Source organism: Galeopterus variegatus, unplaced genomic scaffold (assembly GCF_000696425.1).
Source record: "Galeopterus variegatus unplaced genomic scaffold, G_variegatus-3.0.2 Scaffold1063, whole genome shotgun sequence".
NCBI lineage: Eukaryota > Metazoa > Chordata > Mammalia > Dermoptera > Cynocephalidae > Galeopterus > Galeopterus variegatus.
Genome location: NW_007727174.1, coordinates 231158 through 243435, shown reverse-complemented (window position 1 = coordinate 243435; position 12278 = coordinate 231158). Strand labels below are relative to the sequence as shown.

The following is a 12278-nucleotide window of genomic DNA, read 5'->3' as shown; positions in this document are numbered from 1 at the left end:
GAGGGGAGGGTGGGGTGGGGGGCCGGATTTGGAGCGGGTGTGACTCAGGAGCCCGGGAGGAGGGGCTAAGAATTCAAGAAGCCTGTGTTCGCGCAGCTGGGAGCTCCGGCACAGCAGAGAGCGCTGGGAGCCGGAGGGGAGCGCAGCGGTGAGTCAGGCTGCCCCGAGCCGAGCCCTGAGAGGGGCGCAGCGCGGGCGCGGGCCGGGGTGGCTGGGCTCCCCGGGAGAGTATGCATGGATCCCGATCTGGCGAGATCTCCGGGCACCCCCGAGGCTCCCGCGGGCTGACGTGCAGCCCTGAGAGAGGTGTCCCGAGTGGGTGCGGGGGCGCGGGACCCTCGCCGGCGGGCGAGTCGTATGGAACGGCGCGCTCTCTGACTGTGGAGTTCGCAGTCCTGGGATGGTCCGAAGTGCGGGAGGCAACCCTGGCGCCTGCAGAAGCCGCCTGGCCGTGCCAGGGACTAGCTTGAGGGCTAGAAGGAGACTGCACGCACGTGAGGGAGAGCGAATGCGCGTGGAGAGAGGGATGCGCGGGCTGCAAGCGCGCCGTGGCCGCAGGAGTGGTGGCCCGCACCGCCGAGGGCCAGGGCACAGCGCGCGCGGGCTGGGGTGTGCGCCCGGTTCGGAAAGTGCTACGCTGCCCCCGGGCGAGGGGGCGAGCGGACTGGGCACGCTAGACCTGGTGCAGGGAATGAAGCAAAGGTCTTGGGGGTTCCTCCGCGCGTCTCAGGAGGGCTGGAGTACGGACTGAGGGACCCGTGGTTGCCAGAGGAAGCCTGCGCTCCAAGTGCCGGGTCCAGCGTACCAGTGCCCTCCACGGAGCCGCACTGGACATCCTCAGGTCGAGGTCGCCAAGGCTCAGCCCTGCTACTTGGGTCACACGCTTCACCTCCAGCTGTCTTGCTGCCAGGTGGGGAGAAGCTGGCACGGAGGGCTAGGGCGGGCAGCGCCTTGGGTTCAGGCGGCGAAGATCTAGAAGAGGGAGAGAGAGGACTCAGGGGTCAGGGAGCTGCAACTTTGAGCCAACATAAACAAGTGGCTTAGCTCCGTTTGATTACAACTCTCCTTCTTTAAAAAAAAAAAAAAAAAAAAAAAAAAAAAAACAGATTCTTATGGAAGGTGTTTTCTGCTTGAACTTTCTCCTCTCTTGTGACTTGAGAGATTAAAAAAGAGTCTGCTTGCTAGGCTGGTTTTTCCAAGTTGTTCCAGGTTGGAAGTTGTAACAGTTTGAAGGATAATTTATGGGTGTTTCATGCATTAAAGTGTATTACAGCAAAGCCTTTTGGGTGCTGTGGGGATTAAGGAAAACTTAGTGCACGTTCCCAGTTGGAAACCAAAATAGTGCTCTCCTGGGTGTCTCTGCCTCATCTGTCATCTGAGGCTAGTGGAAATCCTGGAGAAAAGGCACTTGATTAATTGCCCTGGCTCCATCCTCTGGGCGCACCCACTGCTGGTGCCAGTCCCTCCTCCCCCACAGCTGCATTCTGCAAATTCGGAAATGGCAGTGGAGGGCCCACCAGTAACTTCTCTCCAGAGTCTTTAAATTCTTGAAGCTGTCAGTTGAGTCTGCTGGAGGGGACTATTTCTCTCTCTCAAGGCAGTGCAGAAGGGCAGCAGCAGTTCATCCTGTCAGCCCTTCATGCCCAGTGTTTACAGTGTTTCCTACTGAAAGTCTGAAAGTTTGTCCCTCTGCAGAGTCACAGAAGAAAGACTGTATTAGACCCGATAGGTCTCTTTTGTTGGATAAGTCATGTGTCAACCCGTGCAACCCAATGTCAATTCATGATGGGCGGTATTCCCAGAGGTTTAGAGGGGACTGGCAGCTGGGGGGTGAACATGGTCTAGGGGTTGAGACTGGCCCAGCTGGCATTGACTCGAAGAAGAAGCGAAAGTCCCTCTTGTTGGGTAGTTGGAGGGGGGTGGGGTTAATGTCACATGCTGCCAAACCCCGTCCCACCCTTTCCCCACATTTTATGCAGGTGAAAAAAGGGGAAGCCCGGAAGGGAAGAATGTTAGGAGACACCACAAATTGGAAACCAAGGTCTCTGGAGCATGGGGACATAGGATTAGATAGAGCTGCAGGAGTATCTCAGAGGGCTTTATTACCAGCTGCCTTTCCTGGACAGCCAGCTTACCCCTAAAGTAACCCAGGCCCACCAGAAATTGGGGAATTGGGACCACTCAGGACAGTCATCCTGGTGTTGGTGGCTCTTTCCCCGCTTTTAACCCTTATTAAGGAGTGAGGTTCTTTCCTTCTCCTGTTGCCCACTCCACAGCTCCCCCACAACCCCCGGGCCAGTGGGGGCAAGGGATGAGGCTTCACACTCCCATTCTCTTTCAGAAATCTGTGCCTTGGCCCCAGCTGCCGGCATCAGCAGGGAGGGTAGGGCAGGGCAGGGCAGGGCTAGAGCCTGAGGGAAGTTTCTCATCATTACTGAGATTAAACTGATGAAAAAAATCGAACAAGTTTACTTTTAAATGAGTGCTGAGCACTACTGCTGCTCATTTGTGGAGTGTCTTGTCGGAGCGCACTGCATCAGAGCCATGGAGAAACTACAAAGAGGTACAGCCACTGCTCTTCTCCACTGGGCATGGAGCAGGGTCAAGGCCCAGCCACCCAAGCAGACGTCTGTGCTAGACCTGGGACAGAGGGCCCAGATATTTACCTTCTCTCAGCGAGAAATTACAGGGACCTGGGGGTCCAGAGCAGGCCCCGGAGCCCTTTGCCGGCAGCAAATACTCTTTCTGCTCTCAGGAGATGGTGGAAGTTTTGCTGAGGGTTTGCATAAAATCTCTGGATATTTGTGAGCAAACAACTCATGTTCCCAGAAGGTGTCTTTTTCTTTGGCACCTCTGATCCTCCAAACCGTCAGCTCTCAGGCTTAGCCGATCCTGAAAAATCATCTCTGCTGGGCCATTTTCACAGAAGATCATATGGTGGCATCAGGCAAATAAAGGAGGATGAAAGACCCTTCCCTAACCCACTCCCAAGGGACCTCATTTCTTAATGGTGGGGAAACAGTTGAGATGCTAACTCCAAATAGCCATGAGACCAGAAAACCCTGAGGCCGATAAGCACACAGAGAAACCAGCGTTTGGGGTCTTTGGCCTTTCGGTTGGGTGTGCACAAGCATGGAAATGTTGCTATTTGAGCTGAGGAGAATAGACCTTCAGCCACAACGTTTAGCCAAGACCAGAAAAAATTAAAAAGTGCCACAGAGAAGAGTTTCTCGTGGTTCACGTTTTCATTGCCCTTCTATGGGCTACTTCAAATGCTTTTGAGGAGGCTGTGTAGACCACTAGCCTCAGACTATGACACAGGAGAAATCAGATTAAAATGTTGAGATGATCTCTTGATATTTTTCTCCTGTGTTTTGGGTAAACTCCCTGTGATCATCTCCTCAGTTGTGGGAAAGGAGAGACAGTAGCTTTGTGATCTTGAGCTAATCACTGAACTTCTAAGGCCTCACTTTCCCAATCTTTAAGGCAAGTGTATTGGATTAAAATTGTTTCCCACTGGGGCTATTGGCATTTTGGGACAATTTTTAGTTAGGTGTGACTAATCAGCACAGTGTAGGTAGTATTCCTGCCTCACCTTCTAAATGTCAGAAGTCATGGTGGTAATCATAAATGCCCCTGCATAGGACTAAATGCTCATGTTAAAGGATAATGCTGCTCCCAGTGGAGAACCCCCTTGGAAATTATCAATAAGGGCCTTTCTTTCAGTCCCTACTATTGGAGCATCCATGATTTAGTCATTTAATTGGGGCTTTGAAAGCCCTGCCCCAGGCTTTGTCCCCCAAGAGTCAGCATGTCAGACCCCATCCGCCATCAGCAGGGACCTCAGTGCTGTGGCCCTGCCGGGCATCATCCTTTGCCTTTTGTGAGTGGAGTGTGACTACAAATGACCCACAGGAAAAGAAAACCAGAAAGAGCTGGGGGAAGGGACAGGTGGTATCAGAGCATGGCAGCTTCCTTCTTTACCATATGTTGTTAAAAACACAGGCAGACTGCTTGCCCAGGAGCCCATAGCGCCGGGAGGAAAGCCTCTCTCCTTTGCTAAGTAGATCACACTCTGGCACCAGGATGGCCTTTCCCTGGAGCGGAAGCCCCCCCAGCACTGACAGCTCTTATACAACATGAGTCCATGTTGATATCAAATTAATACAACTGTGCCCTAGCTGCGAGAATAAGTGAAAATTGATAATGTGACATTTGATTGAAAAAAGTAGGCTAGCAATGCTACACGGGAGAGATGGTGCTTGTAGCGCTGAGTTTATTCTCAAACAGAGAAGCTCACGTTATCCTTACCTCTACCCCGAGGTCTTGCTGGAAGACAAAAAAAAAAAAAAAATAGAAGCATTCGCTTATTCCTAGTGCAAAGGGATAAAATGAATAATATCTTTGGAGGATATCATAGGAACACATACTTGCTACTCACCCCCAAGACAGTACAAGTAAGGAGAGAAAATGAACATAGAGGCAGGGCGGGAAGAGTTTGGAGCTGATTCCTAATGAGGCCAAAAAAAAAAAAAAAAAAAAAAAGGGACTTAAGTAGATTCCCAAATGAGGTTCAGATGAAGTTTGTCTGATGAAATCTGTGATAACGCCTTTTGAATTGTCCAAGAGTTTGGCCAACCTCTTTCAAATGCAGGAAATCTTTTTATTAGTAGTAGTATTAGTCAGAGTCAGACAGTAAGGATTTCCCTGAAATTTCACCACTAGGCTAAGCAGATGGAGATGTTTTGGCACTGCCGGGGGTGGCTTCTGCAGGTGGAGAGCCTTGCAAGTGGAAGAATCTGGCTAGGAAGTCAGTGGGAATGAACTGTCCAACTTCTGTGCAGAAGCCATTCCACATTGGGTGGTTACAGTCCACCACCACTGGAAGAGTTTTCCAATAACCACTAAGTATTTGCTGTCTGGTACAGATGGGCTGATTTTCCCATTTCCTCTGGCTGTTCCTTCAGTAGCCGGTGTTGGTGGTATATATCACCTCCTCTCTGCGTGCTGTTTCTCAGTGAGCCCAGGGAGGGCTGTCCCTTCTGGTGGAAGCCTCAAGGGCTCAGCCTTCACCCAGGCTGGGGAGGAGGGAGGAGTGTCCAGTCTTTAGTCCCTCACCACCGTGGAGTACAACCCTCGTTACTCACCAAGTAATTTGCATTTCCCCATTGCTCAGTCTGGTGAAATGCCATGCCATTTTTGGATCTGAGAAGACCTGTCTGAGAGGTCAACAGACTGAGTTACCACCTCATCCTTGTGAATAACCATGTGTTGAACCCCCACAGTGTGTGGGACATGCCAAGAGGGGCAGGCTCCCTTTGGATTGCAGATTACAATTTCAAAGGAGGGAGAGGTCATGTTGGTGTCTAACTGCCTGAAGGATGCTAGAGTAGATGAGCAGGGAGGAAGGAGATGGTACCCAGGAGAACAGAAAAGCAGGAGGGTGTCTCCTGCACCTAAGTTTCCTCATCTGTAGGACAAAGATAACAACATTATCTATGCTGCCATCTGGCTGTTGCGCCATTCAGTGGGCTGATGTGGGCAGAACACCAGCACAGATACACTCCACCAGTGTGACTTTCCTTCCCTCCTGTCCCCCCATGGGGTGACTGATCTGAGGGGAGTCCTCCCTTCATGCTTTTTCATTTCAAGCAGGACAACACCATCTTTGCATTGTTTATGTCTCTGTGTGTACAAAGCTTTCCTGCATTGGGAGAAGAAATTTTTTGTGGTAGCTTTGAAGGAATCTACTCACCTATTCTCGTATTCTGACGTTCTCTAACATTCTCATTTTGATAGAATTTTAACCAAACATTTTATCTTCTGAATTATCTTTGCCTCATAATATCTGGGTAAAAGGAGACTTGTGTATATTGCCCTGTAATTTTCTTTCAGAGCAAACTTCTCAGACTTTTATTTCGGAAATGTTATGCAATGCTCTCTAAATAAGGCATTTCTTGAGAATGGCCATTTTTACTGGCAGCCTTAAGAGTGTTTTGCTTTCTTACCCCACATAACAACTCCTTTGTGTCTTTAGGGTTTTAAGTATCTTATCAAGTTTACAAGAGAAGGAAGGAGGAGAGGTGAATTTTGCTACAGCACAGGACATTTGTGCTCACTTAGACCAAGGGCCAGGGGTTGAGCCGTTGCTGGTGAATTGCAAATAGCCTGTGGTTAAAGGGGAGGCAGTCCTCACTATGCAGAAGAGGCAGGGCCACCATCTGTCAGTCTACTGGTTGATTCCCTTCCCTCAATTAGCATTGTCTGTAGTATGCTATGAGGGGGACTCATAATAAATATAAATTATGATCCTGCTCCAGGATTGTTTAAATGTAAACCAGATCCTGCTTGCTCAAGAGTCAAAACTAAAATAGACTTGAGGTAGAGCCACAGGTTGGTAAAGACTGTGGAAAACTAGAGAGGATAAGCCTTGTCCAAAGGGGACAGGTTAACTTCTGCTTTTCAGGATTATAGATTGAATTTGGCCAGGTCTTACAACTTTTCATGAGAAGCCAAAACTTTGAGTTTGAATGTATAATTTCTTCACTTTCAAGACATCCATACAGACCAAACAAAACCTGTCTGCTGGCTTTTTTTTTTTTAATCTTCTTAACTAAATTAACACACCTGGAGTAATTGTGAGCAATATCAAAACAGCAACTGTCTGAAGAAGTTCTAATTGTGTGCCTATAAGAGTTCCAAGAAGGGAGAGGTCTGAATGATGAGGGGATCTCCAGGAAGGCTTCTCGGAGAAGGGGGTGTCCTTCAGGCAGGTAGGATTTTATAGAAGCCCTGGCACAAAATCAGATAGAACTGGCTTTGAATCCAAGTTCCACCTTTAAGTTTCAGTTTCTTCTTCATCTGTGAAAGGGAATCATAATGCTGACTTCAGAAGGCAATTATGAAGGTTAGAGAAGAGAATTCTGGAAAGTCCTTACCCCAGAGTCTGGAATGCAGCAAATGCTAAGTAAGCCTAAGCTCTGCTCCTAAGTGCTTGGGTGATAGGGATTTAGCCAGCCCAGAGGGCAGCATAAATGGAAGGCCAGAGGCAGGAATAAGGACCCCTCATTGAGCTTTGTGGAAAGTTGCTTTTCAGATTGCTTTTTCTACCCCAGGAAAAGCACAGAAGGTGTGAGTTATTTTTCTCCTCTCCTGCCCTCTTCCTGCTTCTCCCAAGGCCTGTGGCTGCGCGCCCAGTTGTCCTCTATTGGAATCCCACCCTTTAAAAACCTGACCTGAGCTACAGCAGAGAAACACAACCCTGCTCAGTAAGAAGGAGAAGTGATCCAGGAGGCTGTATAGACACGCACAGCAAATATTCAAGGAATTCTTAGGAATAAAAAAAAAATCCGTAAATCTGGATTTTTGCATGAGGCCATTAGAGGAACATGTTTTCTCAATTAGTGTGCACATTGCTTGGAGTGAAGTCACCAAGTCCACAGCTCGTCAGGGCTGACTCACACTGAGCCACCTGATCCGGACTTCACTTTCCATGACCTAAATCTGATTCAACCAACCCTGCCACTGCCCCTAGCTATCTAAACAGAATCATCCCCAAATCATAAACCAGGGTGGAGATATACACACTCTCCTGAAATGCAGTTTCATTTCAGATCCTGGTGTATTCACCAAAAATTGAAAAAGACAACACCATTCTTGATGATGGGTTGACAGAGTCCCCACAACCCCTTACATTTTTCTTTTTCTTTAATATTTATTGTGAGATGGTTAGTGTGCATTGCCCATCAGGGCGGATGAGGTTTTTTTTAGGTTCTGAAAGCAAAGAAAATAGTTTCTTTTGCAAAAGCATGCATCAACTGCTTAAAATATTACCAATCAGTGCTTGAGATCAGCAATCATGTATTCTGGATGGTTTCCTGGACTGATTCTTTTCCAAGTGAACAGCTTTGTCAGATATTTGTAATTTCTGAAATATTTTATTAATGATGTCCCCTCACCAGAGGATGGTCCAGAGTACACAATTAGCAGTGTGCTTCAGAAGGAAGATGCTTCCCAGCATTTGCCAAGATCAAGCAGGAGATTAAAAAACATTTCAAATCAACCGCAATAGAGTAGAGGAAAGAAAATATTTTTCAAAATACAGGTTAAGACCCATTAGTGGGTGATCAAATCAATTTAGTGGTAAAAACTCTCATTAAAACAAAAAGCAAATAGGGCAAAATTTTAACAAATTAATATACATTGCATGTAGCAAGGGAAAATGTTCATGAAACTTTTGTTTTAGTTGTATATATGTATACACACATATATGGACACACTGACTCATGAGGGAAAATATATATTTTTTTACTGTGAGTCATAGTTAAAGTTTAAAAGCTACTGGGATAGACGACAGCGCAATTTAGGAAAGGGTGTATCTCTGAAGACAGACAAACTTGGGGTTAAATCCCAGCTCTGTGATCTGTGCTTATATGCTCTTGGGTAACTTTGGTTCCTTAGCATCAGCATCCTCCTCTGTAAGGTGAGACTAATGTCTCCCTTGTAGAGCAGTTGTGGAGATTAAGTGGCAGAGATGTATAAAGTGCCTGGCCCTGTGCCTGCTGCCAGAGGCCCTCAGTAAGTGAGAGCTGCTGCCGTCATCCGTCTTCCCTTCCCGTTCCTCCTCCTCCTCTTCCTCCTCTTCTCCTCCCTCCTCAGTTTTCATTGTCCTCTTCTTTGTGACTACTTGACTTCATTAGGGCTAGATGTTTTCAGGCCAGCAGCAAGATGCAACAACAATCCCATTTTGTCTTTGGCCCCACTTTCCATACCATCTTCCTCCCATAGCAGGTTTGCTGTGATTCTGTTCCCCTCGACATGACCACAACAGTAATGGTCCAAGGGGCACAAACATTCCACCCCTGTCACTGGGAACCGTCAGAGGGGTATCATGGCCTTCCTTGGCCTTGTCACTGGCTTGAATGCTCTGGTCCCAGGGTGGGTGAAATGACTTTGAAAGGAGCTTCTGTTTCCACAAAATCATATTCTTCCCCATATCCTGTCCCCTTTATAAGGACAGTGAGGCTGACATACCATTAAGATGTTGATACTGTCAAAATTCTAAAGAATTCCTTTCTAGAGCAGAGAGCCTAACATTTTCTCATGAGCAAGGCTCCAGGCTGCCCCAGTGCAGAGGGTTTAAGTTTCTCTGCTGTCATAAATGGCTTAAAGGATTTTAATGTGACCACTGGAGCTGACACCTTCAGGTAAACCAAAATCTAATCCTAACTCCAGCCCTCAACCCCACAAGCAATCTGTCACTGACCTCAGATCTTCAGTTCCCAGGGGAGAGCAAATGAAAGTGTGACCCACACCAAGATTCTACTCGAAGGCCACAGAGGTGACATGTCCTAATTTTCTTGAGAGCCTGGCTAATGCAGCCCCTGAGGACAGACAGTGATGACAGACTGCCTGCCTCTTTGTTCACTAGGAAGCTTTGCCTACTTCCGGCCTTCTGTATTTGCCCTTGCTCCCCTGGGGCTCATTCCAACTCTCTTCTAGTAAAATGCCCTCCCACCGGGCCCCTTTTTCACCAGTAAGTCTCAGAGAGGATTATTAGTGACATCTCCTCAAATGCCAAATTTTTGTTCCAAACAAAGACTTAATGCTCCTTTCTAGGCAATTAAGATATCTCTTTTTGAGGTTGCAGGGCAATGGGTCAGAAGGGGAGAAAATGGAGCTGGTTCTAGAGATTGTTTTCATCTCTAAGAGGATCCTCCTCTCCTCTCCACCATTCATGTCACTATTCCCTGTAAAATTAATGTCACCAGGCCAGTTGCACATTTTAAGTAACATTTATAGCAGAAGAGGACATTTGTCACATCATACCCAGGCCCCACCCCCCAAACTGGTGAAAGATAGTGAGCCAAGCTCAGTGTCATTGAGTGGACTGCAAGCAAGCCGGCGAAAGGTGTCCAAATGCATTGCTGTTGCACCTGCTTTTAGGAAATAGCAAATGCTGACTTACTTTCTCTGTGCCCAAAAGAAGGGGGAAAAAGTGTATTTCCATCCTTTCTGAAACTTACAATGAAAAATGGAATCAGTTGTCCCCAAAACGGCATACCACCAAGAATGTTTCTTAAGCATGAAATGAATTACCTTTCTTTTCATCTGGGTTCAAGAGTGTTGTGTCTGGGCTTTCACACGGAAAGTGTGAACACTTAGAAATGTTTTCATTTTCTTTTTGGAAGAGGTCAGACGCCAAAGCCTGATTCCAGATGTCATACCCATGTGCCAGCATCTCTGAGTCTTAGAAATGAAAGAAAATATTTTGGGGGTGGGGTTTTTAAGTGCTGTAGTATTTTAAATTTTTCCAAAAAAAGAGCAGGACATGTCAGAAAGCAGAGGGCTTACTAAAGCAAGAAAAATGTTTCAAAGGTTCTTCTTAAAGCATCTTTAAGATTAAACCAAAAAAAAGTAATTTTAAATTGGCACAGTACACAGGATGTCCACTGTCCAATCATTTCAACTTCTTAAATGATTATGGACCTATTACAGAATTCTGACCCACAACACTGGTGCTTGGGAAAATTCCACAAACCTCTCTGCAGCTTATTCTTTTATGGATTGGAAAAGTTCTTGTACAAGAAAGAAAAATGGTAAGTCAGATGCAGATTATTTATTCCAAGTCAGTAATACTTAGGTTTAGGAGACGAGGGATTTATCCTGACTCGGACTATTACTAGCTGTGTAACTCAGGCAAATCAAAGAACCTCTCTGAGCCTGTGTTTCTTAATCTGTCAAGTGAGCATAATAATATTTTCTCTGCATACCTGATAGGGCTTTGCACTGAATATGGTTGATGGACGGGGAAACCCTTGGTTGTAGATATAAGAGGTAAGATGTGAAAATCTGCATATGGAGTGTGAGACTCTGCTCTTAATTGAGTGAGGGACCTTGACAGTCATCTGCCCGAGGTGAGCAGATCTAGCTCCTGCTGGTCCCTCCCAAGTGCAGTGGCAGATGTGGAAGCCCTCACATAAGCCTAGGCAGAGACAAGCTGTTTCCTCCAGCCATTGTCCGAATGGAGGCTTGTGCTGGGCATTGAATGATCTCCATGGGGCAGAGGCCAAGGGCACATGGAAAAAGCGTGAATGTGGAATCAGACTCTCCAGGGTTCTAATCCCAGGAATAGGGCGTAAAACACATGTGACAGAGGGCAAGTGGCTGTAGCTCTCTGGTTTTCAGTTTCCTCAGCTGTGAAATGGAACTGACAGCACTTACTTCTTAGAATAAAGGTTACAAAGTGATTTCTGCTAAATCATTTGGTTGTCCGAAACATGGTTGTACTGTATGATATTAGTACAGTATTGTTGTTGACGCTGAACACAAATAAGTGCCTGAGGAGCTCCCCAACTACTGATGGCCTGGCTGAGGACAGTCCAAGGCAGATGTAATGACAGTGCCAAGGTGCCTCAGGAACACAAAGCTCTCCTAATGTCCCTTCTCCCCCACTGGTCCTCCGCCTCCATCCCCTTAGCTGTCTTCTCCTTCTCCTCCTGACCTCTAAGTATGGAGTGACCTGGAACTCAGTCCAGATCGTTTTTTCTAGATCCTTCTTTTTTTTTTTAGATCACTTTCTTCCTAGAGGATCTGATTCTCCCCAGGCATTAAATACAACCTACAACTTCTAGATGTCCATTTCCAATCTGGACTTCTACCTGGGGTGCCAGGCTCTTATATTCTACTGTCTTGTCCACTTGGACACCTAATGGACATCTCAAATTTAGAAGTTTTGACCCCCAGAATACTCTTTTCCTGGTCTTATTTTAGTCTTTCTCGTTTTGGTTAATGACATAATCATTCCCACAGAATAATCTAGAAATCATCCTGGATGCTGCCTTCCTCCTCATCGTTCATGTCCATTTCACCAGCAAGCTTTATTGGCTTTACCCTCAAAATATATTATGAACCCCCGGGCCAGCCCGGTGGCGCGCTGCTACAGTGCGCTGCTTGGGAAGCGCGGCGGCGCTCCCGCCGAGGGTTCGGATCCCACATACAGACCGGTTCCTGCTCACTGGCTGAGCGAGGGGCGGGCGCAGCACCGAGGGGGTTGCGATCCCGTTGCCGGTCCCGGTCCAGTACGGGCGCGACACTGAGGGTTGCTGTCCGTTGCCGGACACGAAAAAAGACAAAAAGGAAAAAAAAAAATATATATATATATATATATATTATGAATCCAGTTACTTCTCACTATGCACTAGTGCCCCTTTACTCCAAGCCACCACCACCTCTCACCCAGACCTTCTCCTGGATCTTCCTGCCTCCACACTCGTTCC

At 47.1% G+C, this 12278-nt stretch overlaps 1 protein-coding gene across 1 annotated transcript in view; it reads left to right on the top strand.

The window, feature by feature from the left end:
* Positions 1 to 82: 82 nt before the first annotated feature.
* The window catches only part of NGF (nerve growth factor (beta polypeptide)), a 52194-nt gene continuing 39998 nt past the window's right edge, over positions 83 to 12278 (top strand). Inside the window, exon 1 of the mRNA XM_008574548.1 lies at positions 83 to 148. The gene's annotated coding sequence lies outside the window, so the exon portion shown is untranslated. The remainder of the gene's footprint in view (positions 149 to 12278) is intronic.